At 42.9% G+C, this 19,139-nt stretch overlaps 1 pseudogene; it reads left to right on the forward strand.

Moving 5' to 3' along the window:
* Nucleotides 1-10,560: 10,560 nt before the first annotated feature.
* The window catches only part of LOC121578803, a 33,821-nt pseudogene continuing 25,242 nt past the window's right edge, over nucleotides 10,561-19,139 (forward strand).

A 19,139-nucleotide genomic window follows, 5' to 3' on the forward strand; every position in this document is an offset into this window, starting at 1 on the left:
CTTGTATGTCTTCCATTTCCTAATAATTGCTCCCACAGTTGATTTCTTCAAACCAAGCTGCTTACCTATTGCAGATTCAGTCTTCCCAGCCTGGTGCAGGTCTACAATTTTGTTTCTGGTGTCCTTTGACAGCTCTTTGGTCTTGGCCATAGTGGAGTTTGGAGTGTGACTGTTTGAGGTTGTGGACAGGTGTCTTTTATACTGATAGCAAGTTCAAACAGGTGCCATTAATACAGGTAACGAGTGGAGGACAGAGGAGCCTCTTAAAGAAGAAGTTACAGGTCTGTGAGAGCCAGAAATCTTGCTTGTTTGTAGGTGACCAAATACTTATTTTCCACCATAATTTGCAAATAAATTCATTAAAAATCCTACAATGTGATTTTCTGGAGAAAAAAAATCTAAATTTGTCTGTCATAGTTGACGTGTACCTATGATGAAAATTACAGGCCTCTCTCATCTTTTTAAGTGGGAGAACTTGCACAATTGGTGGCTGACTAAATACTTTTTTTCCCCACTGTATGTGAGAATGCTGTTCATTGACTACAGCTCAACGTTCAACACCATAGTGCCCTTCAAGCGCATCACTAAACTAAGAACCCTGGGACTAAACACACTCACACATACTAAACTGACACTCCAACACACACATACACATACACAAACACACTCACTCACTACATAAGCTCACACACACAAAACACACACGCACCTGCATATTGACGTCACACACACACACAGACTCACTCACACATAGGAACACTTTCACACTCTTCACATACGCTGCAGCTACTCTGTTTATTATCTATCCTGATTGCATAGTCACTTTTACCCATACCTAAATGTACATATTACCTCAACTACCTTGTACCCCGTCACATTGACTCAGTACCGACACTCATTTATATAGCCTCGTTATTGTTATTTTATTGTGTTACTATTTCTTTATTTTTTTTGCTAATCTTTTCTTACTTTTTAACTCTGCATTGTTGGGAAAGGGCTTGTAAGAATTTCACGGTAAAGTCTATACTTGTTGTATTCAGCGCATGTGACAAATAAAATGGTATTTGATTTGATTTGTACACCATATTAAAAGCACCACTACGCGGGGGCCTCCTGATTAGCGCAGCGGTCTAAGGCACTGCATCGCAGTGTTGAAGCGTCACTACAGCCTCTCCCGAATGCGTTGGGGAGTTGCATGGATGAGACAAGATCGTAAATGGATCGCAATTGGATATCACGAAATTGGGGAGAAAAAGGGGGTAAAATTACCACCAAAAAACCTCACTACGCAATGACAATGCTACCCCTTAGCTACCAAAGGAAAAATGATCTGCTGCCGCCACTGCTACTATGAAAGCCTGTTTAAAATGGAGAAATGATTGACAATTGCAATGAATGTGTATTTGCATAAGTGAAACATATAATTCTACAAGTATTCTACAACAGAAACATGATCAACATGAACATGATTTATTACACAGTAATATCTCAGAATAACTAAGAAATCTGAAGAAGAAAAAAACATTCCCAGTGCTCTTTTATGTGTAATGCCCTACTTTAATCAGTGAGCTACTGGAGCGCTACTAGTGAATCACCATGGAGACTAACACCTTGCGGGACAAAATGCAGCCAAGGAATACACAAGAAAAGGTGCTATCTAGAACCTTAAAGGGTTATTCGGCTGTCCTCATAGGAGAACCCTTTGAATAACCTTTTTTGTTGCAGGTAAAACCCTTTTGGGTTCTGGGTTCTACATGGAACCCAAAAGGGTTCTACCTGGAACCAAAAAGGGTTATCCTATGGGGGCAGCCGAAGAATCCTTTTGGAACCCTTTTTTCTAAGTGTAGGCTACACTTCCGGTGAGTAATGCTGTGGCTGGTCATTGCGCCCCCATGGAAATCAATAATGTGCTTATCTGTTAAACAGAGCAACTGGATCCAAAATACAACTAGAGACTGAAATAGTCACTGTTCCATTCATTCCGGTGTTCATGCTGAACTAGCCTGACACATACTGTTTTTTAAACAGCTGCACCTTTTTGTCACAAACAATATCATGTTCATGCAAATGATGAAACACTTGAATCAAAACTCACATATTGACAATATCCGTTCTTCTGGCAAAACAAGAGAATATTCTACCTGTAGGCTAACCTGTGGGCATGCAATTCAAGTGTGGATGATCTATATAAAAATGTAGGCATACAACCCTATAACATGTCTATGTAACAAATGATTCCCTAATGTTTGTTTTGATTTGATCCTAAATGTCAGTGGTAGGTGTAATTCACGTGAGGGACTAGATAACTATTCTTTGGCAGCCACTGATGCAAACAATTTGGACAGCAAACCATGACATTAGATGTAATTCATTGTTTCTGTTATAATAATTGTGTGTGTGTCATATCTGTTAAATCTTCCATAACAGTGGAGTGAAACGCGCTGTCATTCAACTAACAAGGACTGTATTATATGGGGCACAATGTATGGCCCTGTGTAGCTCAGTTGGTAGCGCATGGCGCTTGCAACGCCAGGGTTGTGGGGAGAAAAATAAATGTATGCACTAACTGTAAAGTCGCTCTGGATAAGAGCGTCTGCTAAATGACTTAAATGTAAATGGACAAAGCCATCGATCAGGTGACACCATTCATTCCTATGTGAAGACTGAAAAGAGCCCCACGATGGAGGTGACATAATACCTATAAAACCTAACGGTTAAACAGGGAAATGGTTCGAATCCTTTTTCCCGCCATACATTTTTCCCATAGGGGATTTTAGAAACACTTAATAATAATATGCCATTTAGCAGACGCTTTTATCCAAAGCGACTTACAGTCATGCGTGCATACATTTTTGTGTATGGGTGGTCCCGGGGATCGAACCCACTACCTTGGCGTTACAAGCGCCGTGCTCTACCAGCTGAGCTACAGAGGACCACACTTAAAATAAGGGCTGTGTTTTGTGTAGGCTTACCCTGGCATGACGTTTTCATAACCATGTTTATCTCTCTCAGACAAGGTGACTTTTATCAATATATTCGGCTCTATTTACACTCAATTCGAAAATGCTAATTAGCATCAAAGTAGACATCATGCAAGACTACAAATCCCTGCAAGCTCCTGCACGTCATCTCTAGCTGGCACCTTTGCTAACAGGTAAATTTAAAGAAATGTAGCTAATGTATTCATTGCTACATTTAGCTAACATTAGATACACTGAACAAAAATATAAATGCAACATGTAAAGAGTTGGTCCTATGTTTCATGAGCTGAAATAAAAGATCCCAGAATTTTTCCATACGCACAAAAAGCTTATTTCTCTCACATTTTGTGCACAAATTTGTTTCCATCACTGTTAGTAAGCATTTATTCTTTGCCAAGATAATCCATCCTCTTGACAGGTGTGGCATATCAAGAAGCTGATTAAACAGCATGATTATTACACAGGTGCACCTTGTGCTGGGGGCAATAAAAGGCCACTCTAAAAATGTTCAGTTTTGTCACACACCACAATGCCACAGATGTTTTAAGGGAGTGTGCAATTGACATGCTGACTGCAGGAATGTCCACCAGAGCTGTTGCCAGAGAATTTAATGTTAATTTCTCTACCATAATTTGTTTTAGAGAATTTGGTAGTACGTCAAACCTGCCTCACAACAGCAGACCACGTGTATGGTGGCGTGTGGGCGAGCGGTTTACTGATGTCAACGTTGTGAATAGAGTGCCCCATAGTGTGGGGTTATGGTATGGGCAGCATAAGCTAAAATTGCATTTTATAGATGGCAATTTGAATGCACAGAGATACCGTGATGAGATCCTAAAGCCCATGCATATCTGTATTCCCAGTTGTGAAATCCATAGATTAGGGCCTAATTTATTTATTTAAATTGACTGATTTCCTTATAGGAACTGTAACTCAGTAAAATCTTAGAAATTGTTGCATGTTGCGTTTATAGTTTTGTTCAGTGTAGTTAATCCAGAGATTTTTGCCTTAACTCGGCAGTCTCGTCCAGATCATCATGGTATTTGTAGTTCTTTATGATAGCCACATTAGCAGCTAATTAGTGTTTAATTTGTTGGGTGTAAATACAGGCGAACATATTGATAAGTCACCTTGTCCGAGAGAGATTTACACGGTTATCAAAACGTCACGCCAGGGTAAGCCTACACGAAACACAGCCTTTTATTTTAAGTGTTTCTAAAATCCCCAAATTATTGGAACCATTTCACTGTTTGACCGCCAGGTTTTATGGGTATTATGACTCAAACTGTAGTACTCTATAACTCATACTGTGGTACTCTCCAACCCTGTTCCTGGAGAACTACCCTCCTGTAGGTATTCGCGGCAACCCCAGTTGTAACTAACCTGATTCAGCTTATCAACCAGCTAATTATTAGAATCAGGTGCACAGTGGCGTCTATTCATGAATGCCAAGGGAAGCCAGGCTTCCCCAAAAAATGTTCCAAGAAAATAACATATAATTTATCTTTTGTCTCTCTGTGTTTCATCATTTTCTTTCAGTTCGCAAGAGGCTGAAAGTATCTCACCGGAGAAAGCATCCGAGCAAGCAAAACGGCACTCCTCTGTCTCTGTATGTGTAGGCCATCTACTTGATGCTGTCTGGTCAGAAAGAGTATGACATTATTGCTGCCCGTAGCATTGAATGCAAGGGAAGCCAACGAGCATTTGACTTCCCATGATAAAAAAAGTATAAAATAATAGCCAATCAGCGTTGGGCTAAACTGAGTGAGCTCAACTGTGAATGGTCCTGCGCACCAAAGAAAGTGTCAAGGGAAGCCAGTTTGTATTTGGCTTCACTCCAATCATGTCGAGAGCAAAACGACATTGACAGAAACAACTTGAATTGTTGCAACTTGTTGTGTCCTCCAGTAGCTACCCAGCTAGCTAAAATTGGCCTTTCCATAAATTAGCCATGGCTGGAGATAGGGATTTAGACTTGTGGTTTTACTCAACTCTGTACTGGCCAATGATTTTAACGGTGATTCTGATCCAACCATAAATTCATACATTGTGCCCCTGGTCTCAGAGGATGGAAGTTCAATATGTAGCTAGATGTAGTAGGCTTATGTTAACTGGCTGGCTCATCGATGCCTATGAAAGATAGGCTGGCAAGAAATCATTTTAGCCAGGTAGCCTAGGACAACAAAAAGTAAAATCATGTACTTTATGACAGTCATAGACCGTTTTGTCAACACGAAAAAGAGGATGGCATTGGCGTTAATCTACAAGTAGGGTGAGTCAACATGTTTTTTCTACTTGCATGAACGCGCACACACACACAGACATCAGAATCGTGGACAGCCACATATTTAGCTCACGTTGATTGGACTAAATTGTTTTTGGTATCTTTTAGTTGTCACTGTATTAGACTAAGCATAGGTAATTTGATGATGGTGAAATGGTGTTGGAATAGTGGAGGCAGCTCGTGTTATCTTTGCGACTTGCGATAACTCTCCGTAGTTCTAAATCAATAGTTGTTTAGTCGTCCGAAAATGTCAAACATTATCTTGCTTGACCATGCTGTAGGTCAGCCAAACGCAACTGGTGGTCCGGGTCCGGACACAGAGAAGGGTCAATATGGACCGAACATCGCATTTAGTTATATCAAAGTTAATTATTTTTAAGACAGCTTTCAAAAATCAACCGGGCGCCGCGACCACTAACTCAGCAACCTCTGTTTCTCTCTCTCGAAGCAACCCCCACCTCTACTAATGTCCTGTCTAATCCAATCCCGTGGTTATATGCAAATACAAGAGGCCGCGTCTTACCCAATCACATAAATGCAAATATCCTCCTCGGTACAAGCAGGCAGAAAGAAACAAAGATTTCACCGCGGTTCAACTGTTAATATCAGAAATAGGAGCTTAGTTACCAGTATCTTAGTTAATATGGCTTGTTAAAAAAATTAAAAGAAGCTGACGGCGAAAACCGGACATTCAAAGACGAGTGGACGGAAAAGTATGCATGAATTCACCCCGCAACCAGCACAAAACCAATGTGCATGATATGCAGTGAGTCCGTAGTCCTCGTGAAAGGTGGTGATGTTTAGCGCCATGACACCAATCGTACACTGAACAAAAATATAAACGCGACATGCAACAATTTCAAAGATTTTACTGAGTTACGGTTCATATAAGGAAATCAGTCAATTGAAATAAATTCATTAGGCCCTAATCTATGGATTTCACATGACTGGGATACCGATATGCATCTGTTGGTCATATACAGTGGGGAAAAAAAGTATTTAGTCAGCCACCAATTGTGCAAGTTCTCCCACTTAAAAAGATGAGAGAGGCCTGTAATTTTCATCATAGGTACACGTCAACTATGACAGACAAAATGAGAAAAAAAATCCAGAAAATCACATTGTAGGGTTTTTAATGAGTTTATTTGCAAATTATGGTGGACAAATTTATTTGGTCAATAACAAAAGTTTCTCAATACTTTGTTATATACCATTTGTTGGCAATGACACAGGTCAAACGTTTTCTGTAAGTCTTCACAAGGTTTTCACACACTGTTGCTGGTATTTTGGCCCATTCCTCCATGCAGATCTCCTCTAGAGCAGTGATGTTTTGGGGCTGTCGCTGGGCAACACGGACTTTCAACTCCCTCCAAAGATTTTCTATGGGGTTGAGATCTGGAGACTGGCTAGGCCACTCCAGGACCTTGAAATGCTTCTTACGAAGCCACTCCTTCGTTGCCTGGGGGGTGTGTTTGGGATCATTGTCATGCTGAAAGACCCAGCCACGTTTCATCTTCAATGCCCTTGCTGATGGAAGGAGGTTTTCACTCAAAATCTCACGATACATGGCCCCATTCATTCTTTCCTTTACATGGATCAGTCGTCCTGGTCCCTTTGCAGAAAAAACAGCCCCAAAGCATGATGTTTCCACCCCCATGCTTCACAGTAGGTATGGTGTTCTTTGGATGCAACTCAGCATTCTTTGTCCTCCAAACACGACTGAGTTGAGTTTTTACCAAAAAGTTCTATTTTGGTTTCATCTGACCATATGACATTCTCCCAATCCTCTTCTGGATCATCCAAATGCACTCTAGCAAACTTCAGACGGGCCTGGACATGTACTGGCTTAAGCAGGGGGACACGTCTGGCACTGCAGGATTTGAGTCCCTGGCGGCGTAGTGTGTTACTGATGGTAGGCTTTGTTACTTTGGTCCCAGCTCTCTGCAGGTCATTCACTAGGTCCCCCCGTGTGGTTCTGGGATTTTTGCTCACCATTCTTGTGATCATTTTGACCCCACGGGGTGAGATCTTGCGTGGAGCCCCAGATCGAGGGAGATTATCAGTGGTCTTGTATGTCTTCCATTTCCTAATAATTGCTCCCACAGTTGATTTCTTCAAACCAAGCTGCTTACCTATTGCAGATTCAGTCTTCCCAGCCTGGTGCAGGTCTACAATTTTGTTTCTGGTGTCCTTTGACAGCTCTTTGGTCTTGGCCATAGTGGAGTTTGGAGTGTGACTGTTTGAGGTTGTGGACATGTGTCTTTTATACTGATAACAAGTTCAAACAGGTGCCATTAATACAGGTAACGAGTGGAGGACAGAGGAGCCTCTTAAAGAAGAAGCTACAGGTCTGTGAGAGCCAGAAATCTTGCTTGTTTGTAGGTGACCAAATACTTATTTTCCACCATAATTTGCAAATAAATTCATTAAAAATCCTACAATGTGATTTTCTGGAAAAAAAATTCTCAATTTGTCTGTCATAGTTGACGTGTACCTATGATGAAAATTACAGGCCTCTCTCATCTTTTTAAGTGGGAGAACTTGCACAATTGGTGGCTGACTAAATACTTTTTTCTCTTGATTTAAATATTATTGGGCTAGGTTATTCGTTTTATACAGTTCATTTTCACCTAAACAGTTAAGCCTAAATCCACCCGATTTACTTTACGCCTTATTGAGGTTGTAGGCTAATGGAAGCATGGAATAGGCATTGGTACTCAATGTATGCCAGAAGGAACTTGGTTTGCTAGAATGACTTGAGGTGTGGATTTCTAGTTTCACCCATACCTGAGAACATTTAGGCTACGTGAAGTAAACCTTGACTGCTTCTTGGAGATGTTGCCTAATAAATCAGACTGTGATACAGTCTGAAACAAAACACTGCAAAAATGTGGAAAGTTACCTCTCACGACCTCTACAAGCCAGAAAGATGAAGAAACTTCATTTGAACTTACTCGAACTGTTGTCTGTGCGGTTGGTTCTTTTGTCTTTCGAAATTTGAGTTAAAAATATCCACAGGAAAGTATTATTAAACCAACTTTTTAAAACGCTGGTACTGCCCTTGAGATTTCTGGTACATGCGCAAAATATAAACCCCTGGTTAGAATGCGTGAATCGCGTGCACGTACATGTCTTGTGCTCGAGCCTCAGGTTTTGATGTCTGTTTAAAAGTATCCTCTGGATATTTTGTCCCAAGGTTCAGGAGACAAGTACCAACCACACATAGACAACAGGTGTGGAGTAAGTCCAAATTAGGTTTGTTCAACATTCCGACTTGTAAAGGGACTGTTTGGAATTTTCTACCGTATATACTAGAGACAAGTGTGGAGACTTCCACACTCGGGTTCGTAAAAGGCAATTGGAGATGACTTACAGATGCTTTTCGTTTACAGCTTTGAGTTACAACCAGAGCCATTTGCCCAGATCTATTTATATGGAAATTATGTAGGCTATTTCTTCTATCGTTGTGTATTTTCTCCCCTCTAAATATAGCCTAGTTTTCCACTACAGGTTTTAAACATGCATTTTAAATTTGAACAAGTTGTTACGTTATAGATGGATGACATGGGTTGCCATTACCCAATGCCTCTAGTCTCACTGCTTTTTTTTGTGCTTAGAGGACTAGAGCTTCTACCTGCACCAAAACTCCAGTATTTTTCCTTCATAGCTTGTTCTCCATCTTCTTTTTAAATAGGGAGCCAATTTGTTTTCAGCACTTATTTCCATGACTGATCAAACGCTTGTGTAGTGTTAAAAGGATGAAACTGTGAAGTACAAGTCCTCGTTCATATTTTTTTCAATTATATGACCATTATCAGTTGACCTACATGACCAGGTTACACAGAGGCTGAAATAAAATAGGTCTGTAAAATGGCCATAGCCCCTCTCTCACCATTCAGAGGAGAGCAGGGATACATGAGGTTCTGTGTACAAAACAAAAGGCTGCTTCTCATCCACACCATTTGCTCATGTTGTCCAAATGGTGTTACTGGCCTGTTTACCTGAACTCAGTGACCCGCTGGCCAGATTAGGTGAGGTCAGATGGTTAATGTCACTAGGTCCTGTAGTCTGGGCTAATCCTGGACCAGATAACTTTGCGGTATTTGATTTGATAGTAGGCCTTTCAACTCAACTGTCCGTTTGGATCTTGTCATAGTAAAGGTGTGTGTGTTTTGAGAGGAAGAGATTGAGACATACAGCCAAGCAGCATGCTCGCTGTGCTGCAAAGTTGTCGTCTTGGCATTCAATCTGCTACTAGTGTCACGATCGTCGTTAGATGAAGCGGACCAAGGCGCAGCGTGATATGCGTACATTCTTTTATTTCAGTACACAACACGAACCAAAACAAACGATACGTGAAGTCCTGGGTTGAACACAAACCTTCCGGAACAAGATCCCACAATAAACAGTGCCAAACAGGCTGCCTAAGTATGGTCCCCAATCAGAGACAACAAGCTACAGCTGCCTCTGATTGGGAACCACCCTGGCCAACATAGAAATACACGAACTAGAACAAAACATAGAAAATAACACATAGAAAATCCACACCCTGGCTCAACATATAAGAGTCCCCAGAGCCAGGGCGTGACAACTAGAATGGCAGGTAGCCTAGCAGTTAGAGTGTTGGGCCAGTAAGCGAAACGTCGCTGGTTCGTATACCCGAGCTGAAATGGGGAGAAGTCTGTGACCGTGAACAAGGCACTTAACCCTAATTTGCTCCAGGGGCGCTGTTCTACTATGGCTTACCCTGTAAAACAACACATTTTACTGCATCTAGCCGGTGTATGTGACAATACAGCATATTTTTTAGTGCTGAAAAAATGTGATTGCAATTCCAGACTTGTTGCTCAGTTATTGGTTAATGAGATACCAAAAAATTTCTGGGCTGTGTTAATTCCCAATAAACAAAATCTAAAATCACTAGTACTTATCTTGATTATTCCTTGTGACTTTGTAATAACATTTGATGTAAATTGTTGCTAGTGCTGGTAAAGGCCATATAACAATGTCTCACTCTCTTTGTCTCCTACAGGTTTGAACGGCCTATGAGCTGACGTCTGAAGACCTCAGCTCTGATTATTAGCCAACAAGCCTATAATTTCTCTCATACAGTACTTGTTTTTATGGTATACTATATTCATCTATAGTTATTTATATTAGTTTTTGACTTTTAGTCTTTCCAGAACTATATTAAAAGACTTCTTCCCCACCTCATTATAAATGTCTATTTTTCCATTTCCTGGTTGCAGTCTGTCAGATTGAGCACCGCCTCTCCTGCTGGCAGGCTAGTGCTATATGGACTTGTACATGATGAACTGTGAGCTTTTGACAACATGCAGTGCCCTGGGTTACCTGGAGGGAGACACCTACCACAAAGTACCTGACTGTCTAGGTGAGCTACTACACACGTTGGCTAACAACACTTGCTGTGCTATAAACACAGTGCTGAAGGTAGTAATGTGTACTAGGACCCAGACTTGAAGTGAAGTACTGTGTTTAGGGAGGATTTACAGTATATTTACTATCAAATCAACTTAACTTACTTGTATTAATCTGAGCTAGGCCTAACTGCACTAAATAAATAATGTAAATCCTGTACAGGGCTGTTATGCACACTGCATGTGCAACCTCTGACCCTGTGTGTGTCCCCTGTAGAGAGTGTGAAGGACCTGATCCGGTACATGCGGCATGAGGATGACACGTGGGACACCCGTCATCAGCTGGGGGCGGGCCAGATCCTCCAGAACGACCTGCTGCCCATCATCACCCAGCATAGCCAGGACAAGGCCCTGTTTGACGCCTGCATCAGGTACACTACACAGCCTCAGTACAGGCCTACAGGGACACTTGGCTAGAAAATGGAGGACTTAACTTGTGTACAGTGAGGGAAAAAAGTTTTTGATCCCCTGCTGATTTTGTACGTTTGCCCACTGACAAAGAAATGATCAGTCTATAATTTTAATGGTAGGTACTCCTGAGTGGCGCAGTGGTCTAAGGCACTGCATCGCAGTGCTAACTGTGCCACTAGAGATCCTGGTTCGAATCCAGGCTCTGTCGCAGCCGGCCGCGACCGGGAGACTCATGGGCGGCGCACAATTGGCCCAGCGTCGTCCAGGGTAGGGGAGGGAATGGCCGGCAGGGATGTAGCTCCGTTGATAGAGCATGGCGTTTGCAACGCCAGGGTTGTGGGTTTGATTCCCACGGGGGGCCAGTATAAAAAAATATGTATTCACTAACTGTAAGTCGCTCTGGATAAGAGCGTCTGCTAAATGACTAAAATGTAAATGTAACAGTGAGAGACAGAATAACAACAAAAAAATCCAGAAAAACGCATGTAAAAAATTTTATAAATTGATTTGCATTTTAATGAGGGAAATAAGTATTTGACCCCCTCTCAATCAGAAAGATTTCTGGCTCCCAGGTGTCTTTTATACAGGTAACGAGCTGAGATTAGGAGCACACTCTTAAAGGGAGTGCTCCTAATCTCAGCTTGTTACCTGTATAAAAGACACCTGTCCACAGAAGCAATCAATCAATCAGATTCCAAACTCTCCACCATGGCCAAGACCAAAGAGCTCTCCAAGGATGTCAAGGACAAGATTGTAGACCTACACAAGGCTGGAATGGGCTACAAGACCATCGGCAAGCAGCTTGGTGAGAAGGTGACAACAGTTGGTGCGATTATTCGCAAATGGAAGAAACACAAAAGAACTGTCAATCTCCCTCGGCCTGGGGCTCCATGCAAGATCTCACCTCGTGGAGTTGCAATGATCATGAGAACGGTGAGGAATCAGCCCAGAACTACACGGGAGGATCTTGTCAATGATCTTAAAGCAGCTGGGACCATAGTCACCAAGAAAACAATTGGTAACACACTACTCCATGAAGGACTGAAATCCTGCAGCGCCCGCAAGGTCCCCCTGCTCAAGAAAGCACATATACAGGGCCGTCTGAAGTTTGCCAATGAACATCTGAATGATTCAGAGGAGAACTGGGTGAAAGTATTGTGGTCAGATGAGACCAAAATGGAGCTCTTTGGCATCAACTCAACTCGCCGTGTTTGGAGAAGGAGGAATGCTGCCTATGACCCCAAGAACACCATCCCCACCGTCAAACATGGAGGTGGAAACATTAAGCTTTGGGGGTGTTTTTCTGCTAAGGGGACAGGACAACTTTACCGCATCAAAGGGACGATGGACGGGGCCATGTACCGTCAAATCTTGGGTGAGAACCTCCTTCCCTCAGCCAGGGCATTGAAAATGGGTCGTGGATGGGTATTCCAGCATGACAATGATCCAAAACACACGGCCAAGGCAACAAAGGAGTGGCTCAAGAAGAAGCACATTAAGGTCCTGGAGTGGCCTAGCCAGTCTCCAGACCTTAATCCCATAGAAAATCTGTGGAGGGAGCTGAAGGTTCGAGTTGCCAAACATCAGCCTCGAAACCTTAATGACTTGGAGAAGATCTGCAAAGAGGAGTGGAACAAAACCCTCCTGAGATGTGTGCAAACCTGGTGGCCAACTACAAGAAACGTCTGACCTCTGTGATTGCCAACAAGGGTTTTTCCACCAAGTACTAAGTCATGTTTTGCAGAGGGGTCAAATACTTATTTCCCTCATTAAAATGCAAATCAATTTATAACATTTTTGACATGCGTTTTTCTGGATTTTGTTGTTGTTATTCTGTTTCTCACTGTTCAAATAAACCTACCATTAAAATTATAGACTGATCATGTCTTTGTCAGTGGGCAAACGTACAGAATCAGCAGGGGATCAAATACTTTTTTCCCTCACTGTATATGTAGTTCATCCCTAAACAAATTGTAAGAAGCCTGGATGGATGTTGGATATTGGATCCTGTGGGGTTGTATTTTGGTTGGAGTGTGGTTCTAATGCTGTCTCTCTGTTTCCCCCACAGGCTCATGGTCAACCTTACCCAACCTGCTCTGCTCTGCTTCGGTAAAGTCCCAGATGACCCCACTGTCAGACCACTTCCTGCAAGTGGTGTCCTATTTACAGGCCTATAAGGAGGTAGGAGTGGTGCCACTATGTTTGTGTCCCAAATGGCAACATATTCCCTTTATAGTGCACTACTTTTTACCAGAGCCCTATGGGCCTTGGTCAAAAGTAGTGCCCATATATAGGGAATAGGGTGCCATTTGGGACACGTCCTCTGTACACTGTGTGCACAATTATTAGGTAAGTCAGTATTTTGACCATATCATCATTATTATGCATATTTCCCAACTCCAAGCTGTATAAACTGGAATGCTTATTGGATTTAAGCATATCAGGTGATGTGTATTTGTGTAATGAGGGTGGGTGTGGCCTAAGGAGATCAACACCCTATATCAAGGTGTGTATAATTATTAGGCAGCTTCTTTTCCTCAGGCAAAATGGGCCAAAAAAGAGATTTAACTGACTTTGAAAAGTCAAAAATTGTACAAAGTATTTCAGAGGGATGCAGCACTCTTGAAATTGCTAAGATATTGGGGCGTGATCACAGAACCATCAAACGTTTTGTTGCAAATAGTCAGCAGGGTCGCAAGAACCGTGTTGATATAAAAAGACGCAAATTAACTGCCAAATATTTGAGAAGAATCAAACGTGAAGCTACCAGGAACCCATTATCCTCCAGTGCTGTCATATTCCAGAACTACAACCTACCTGGAGTGCCCAGAAGTACAAGGTGTTCAGTGCTCAGAGACATGGCCAGAAACCCGACCACCACTGAACAAGACACATAAGTTGAAACATCAAGACTGGGCCAAGAAATATCTGAAGACAGATTTTTCAAAGGTTTTATGGACTGATGAGATGAGAGTGACTCTTGACGGACCAGATGGATGGGCCCGTGGCTGGATCAGTAACGGGCACGGAGCTCCACTTCGACTCAGACGCCAGCAAGGTGGAGGTGGGGTACTGGTATGGGCTGGTATTAAAGATGAGCTAGTTGGACCTTTTCGGGTTGAAGATGGACTCAAACTCAACTCTCAAACCTACTGCCAGTTTTTAGAAGACACTTTCTTCAAGCAGTGGTACAGGAAAAAGTCTGCATCTTTCAAGAAGACCATGATTTTTATGCAGGACAATGCTCAATTGCATGCGTCGAAGTACTCCACTGCGTGGCTAGCCAGTAAAGGCCTTAAAGATTAAAGAATAATGACATGGTCCCCTTTCTCACCTGACCTAAACCTTATTGAGAACTTGTGGTCCCTTCTTAAACGGTCGATTTACGGTGAAGGAAAACAGTACACCTCTCTGACCAGTGTCTGGGAGGCTGTGGTTGAAAAGAAGGGTGGCTATATTGGTCACTGATTTTTTGTTGTTGTTGAAATGTCAGAAATGTTTATTTGTAAATTTTGAGTTTATTATTCTCACTTTAACAGATGAAAATAAACAAGTGAGATGGAACTTTTTGTTTTTCATTTAGTTGCATAATAATTGTGCACACTAATAGTTGCCCAATAATTGTGCACACATAGATATTATCCAAAGAAAGCCAAAACCTCACTTACTTTCTTAAATATTCAGGTTTTAATAGGTTGAGTAGTTGTTCAATAATAAAATTAATCCTCAAACATACAACTTGCCTAATAATTGTGCACACAGTGTAATGATTATCTATTTGAGCCCACTCTAGGGGGGAAGAGTGGAGGACTACGGTATGAGCAGTATGATTGACTGTTCTCCCTATGTCTCTCCCTCTCCTCAGGCCTTTGCCAATGAGAAGGTGTTTGGAGTTCTGAGTGAAACCCTGTACAATCTGCTGAAACTGGTGAGTGTTGCACTTTCAGACCAACACACCACAGAATGGAGTCCTCCACAAATTTTCAAAAAAAGAGAGAGAAGCATTGGCCGTGTGTTAAATAATTCTCTCTCTCCCTCTCAGGACTGGGAGCAGAGGCAGGAGGAGGACAACCTGCTGATAGAGAGGAATGTACTGCATGTCCCCGCTGACCCTTACGAGGAGAAGGTCAGAGTTCACTGTGTCCGGTTATGCTGTGACCCCATTCAGTAAATTCCCATTCCCAAGCAGCAGTTCCTGCTGAGGTTTTTAGCCTTGGTCCATTACCATGGCTCGCTCATCAGAGCAACACTCAATGTCTGCCATGTTGAATCATCTCAATCACTCACTGTATTGTCTTTCTTGTTGTCTTGTCTATTTTACTACCCTTCCCTACTCCCCCCTCTGTCTTTCTCTTGCCTCTCCTCTTTTCCTCTCTCACCGCTTTTTCTCTCCCTATCTCCTCCATCTTCTATCCTTTCTGCCTCCGCCCTCCTTTCTCCTCTGGTATTACCTTTACATTTTAGTCATTTAGCAGACGCTCTTATCCAGAGCGACTTACAGTTAGTGAATGCATACGTTTATTTTTTATTTTATTTTTTCATACTTGGCCCCTGTGGGAAACAAACCCACATCCCTGCCGGCCAAACCCTCCCCTACCTTGGACAACGCTGGACCAATTGTGCGCCGCCCATGGGTCTCCCGGTTGCGGCCGGCTGCGACAGAGCCTGGACTCGAACCAGGATCTCTAGTGGCACAGCTAGCACTGCGATGCAGTGCCTTAGACCACTGCACCACTCGGGAGTCAATGTAGAACGTGGACGATGATGCCAGTGTGCATGACAAGCTGCTGTGGGCCATCCACATAAGTGGTCTGGACGACCTGATCAAGTTCCTGGTCTCTGCGTAGAGCGAGCAGCAGTGGACCATGCATGTGTTGGAGGTCATTTCCCTCATGTTCAGAGACCAGGTGAGACCTGAGAGAAACACACCTGGGCCCATATTCATAACATATCTGAGTAGGGTAGCTGATCTAGGACTAGGTACCTGTCCGTGTAATCGCATGCATCAAAAAGGCTGAGAATGAATTAATCAAACATTCCAGCTTCTGCTTCACCCAATATGGCTGCCCATACACAGCCCACAGAATGACTTTTTAAGTGAAAGTGTCCATTCTATTGATTCTAATTCTATGTTCTACCTCCCTGCAGACGCCTGAGCTCCTGGTGAGTGCGGGTCAGGCTCGTTCAACTCAGGAGAAACAGAGAGATGTTCAGGAGCTGGAGGTGCTACGACAGAAAGAGCAGGCGGAGAAACTCAGCCGCACCCTCCAGAGAGGAACCAGGTAACTACACTGATCTCAGAGCAGAGGTAGATTTGAATAAACAAACTGACCTCAGAGCAGTTAAAGAGAACAAGATATTCTCTAGAGAGAAGCCAGGTGAAAACCCCTGTGATTTGCATGCTTTTGTATTGTCTGATGCCTTTTCCTCTCCTTAGACACTCTCGCTTTGGAGGCTCCTACGTGGTTCAGGGACTCAAGTCCCTGAACTGGGCCACCACCCAGCGTCGGCAGGTGGTGGCCCAGTTGGTGGCGATGGGGCTGATGGACAGTGTCAAAGACCTGAAGAAACAGAGGTCAGTCGGTGTCTGTCTGGGGGCCATCATATCTAGGCTACATCCTGTAACCTGCTAGCTTTTACCATAGAGATTCTATATTAATGTCTGGATGTAACATACTGTTTACATGTCAGTACTAGTTAGAGTATTGAAAGGACAAAACCTGACCTGTAGCCTCTGATCTGACCTCCATGAAGGAAAGGCACTCGTATCGTCCTGTGGACAGAGGACGAGAGCTACAGATGCTGTTTGAGGAGTTCAGAGATTCGGATGGTACGTTTTGAAGGTGCCCTTGATTCCCATGCTATACCATGTTACCATAGTGATAAGGGTTGCAGTATTCTTCGTCTCCGTTGGGATAATGGTTGCAGACCTGGGTTAAATTACTATTTGAAATCTTTCAGTTTGCCGTTTTGCACTCATTCTATTGGTTCCATTGTGCCGGGCAAGCTCAATCAAGCCCAGCTAAAGTATTTTGAATTCAGATAGTATTTGAACCCAGTTTTGAGTGGTTGTTATATTTCCGTAGACGTGCTGGGGAACATCCTGAAGAAGGTGACGGCTAAACGGTCCTGCGCCCGCCTGGTGGAGAAGCTGCTTAGCATGGGCCTGGTCTCCGACCGATGGGAACTCCACAAGAAGAGACGCCGCAACCCTAACGCTCTGGGGAAGAGCTCCAGAATTGCAATGGTGAGGGGAATTTATTTCAAATGTTTTGTCTCTTATTGTATAGGGTGTGCAGTATAGAATAAGTTGGCAGTCTAGAAATGTCATAAAAGTAACACCACTATAATGACTGAAGAAAGTCAAAGTATTTGTGTGTAATCTGTTAGACTGAAGAAGAGTTCCTGGCTGACCTCAATGGCGGTCTAACAGAAGAACCCATGGGCCAAGATGAGGAAGATGATGATGATGATGATGATGATGATCACTCGGAGGAGAGCAAGGGGGAGGAGCAGGGGAGGCAGGCTCAGGCAGCCAGACGGAGGAAAAGCAGGGTGGCAGAGCGGGAGAGCACAGTTGAGAAGAATGCCAGGTTGGGGACCATGGTGTACACTCTACGGCAGGAAGGTGAGAGCAGGGCATTCATGTAGCCTCCTGTAGCTCAGATGGTAGAGCATGGTGCTTGCAACGCCAGGGTTGTGGGTTCGATTCCCACGGGGGGCCAGTATGAAAAATTTATGCACTCACTAACTGTAAGTCGCTCTGGATAAGAGCGTCTGCTAAATGACTAAAATGAAATGTTTATGTTCACGTTTTAAATACAGACTACCCCATCTAGGTATCAGTATAGTAGTATGTTCTTTTAATTTGAACATTACACAAAATCAAAGAAGATTTCCTATTGGCAAGAAGGCCACAAAACAGTTTGTGTTTGTCACCATTTGATAAATGGTCCCTAAAGCTGTATTATTTTGTTACAGGTATGTCAGGACCCCTGTTGTCGCTACAGAACAGCCTGAACAGGAAGAAGGTGAGTGGAAATCCACGTGAAAAATGACTATAAAAGTACTGGGGGAGGGGGACACTTGAGCATTAGTATGTATTCCTTTATGTAGTGTAGTGTCTAAACAGTTTATGACTTTGCTGACGTTTGCAAATGGTGTGTTAGAGGAAGTTGACTCAGCTTGCGGAAGCATCTGGAAAGCATTACTATAGGGGCCCCCTAAAACAGAGGAAGTCTGTTATGTGAAGGCCTGGGATTGGTTTATGGGAAAACCACCCATATCATGTTACATATTATAAATACCATGGTTGAAACAAAGGACGGGGAGAATATAACATATTAGAGATTGGGTCAGTTGTTCTCCAGATGTCTGCAGGAGTCTGTAAATTGACGCTGAAATCTTTGATGTAATAAACCATTATAATCAAGGACAGTGTCAGCAGATTTCTTGTTTTCACAGCATCTCAGCATCGTTATCTCGACACTACATTAATGGCGACGAGGTATTTTGGACGTGTTGCGTCTGTTTCAACGTTGCATCATGGGTGCCGGGCTGACTCTCGCTCCAGAGTCCGGCAGATAAGGGTGAGTTTTCTCACCACTTTGGGCACTGGTCAGTTCGTGTGTCCGTGTGTGTGCGTTGAATGACTGCACCGTTAAGAACTTGCGTGTGCGCTTTGCTGTTATTTGCTGTGTGATGAGAATCCGTTCTAAATTTGTTTGCGTTGAAAACAACGCAAACAGGGGGGAGTGTCTATAGGAATTGATAACACTGGGCACAGGGATATTTGGCTTGAATAAAATTGAAAAAGAATAGAATGAAGGAATAAGGCCAGGAACTAAGGAAAAATGTATACTAATTAGGACGTCGTTGATCTACGGAAGCCCTCAAACGAGGCGATCATTAGGATGGGCCGAAAATCCTGAAAACTCACTAGGTTGATTTTTAAGGTCAGTTCTGGGAACTGGAGTTTGTGGTAAATACATTCATTTGTAAGTTACCCCTCGACATATAGTTGAC

Source organism: Coregonus clupeaformis, unplaced genomic scaffold, assembly GCF_020615455.1.
Source record: "Coregonus clupeaformis isolate EN_2021a unplaced genomic scaffold, ASM2061545v1 scaf0005, whole genome shotgun sequence".
Taxonomy (NCBI): domain Eukaryota; kingdom Metazoa; phylum Chordata; class Actinopteri; order Salmoniformes; family Salmonidae; genus Coregonus; species Coregonus clupeaformis.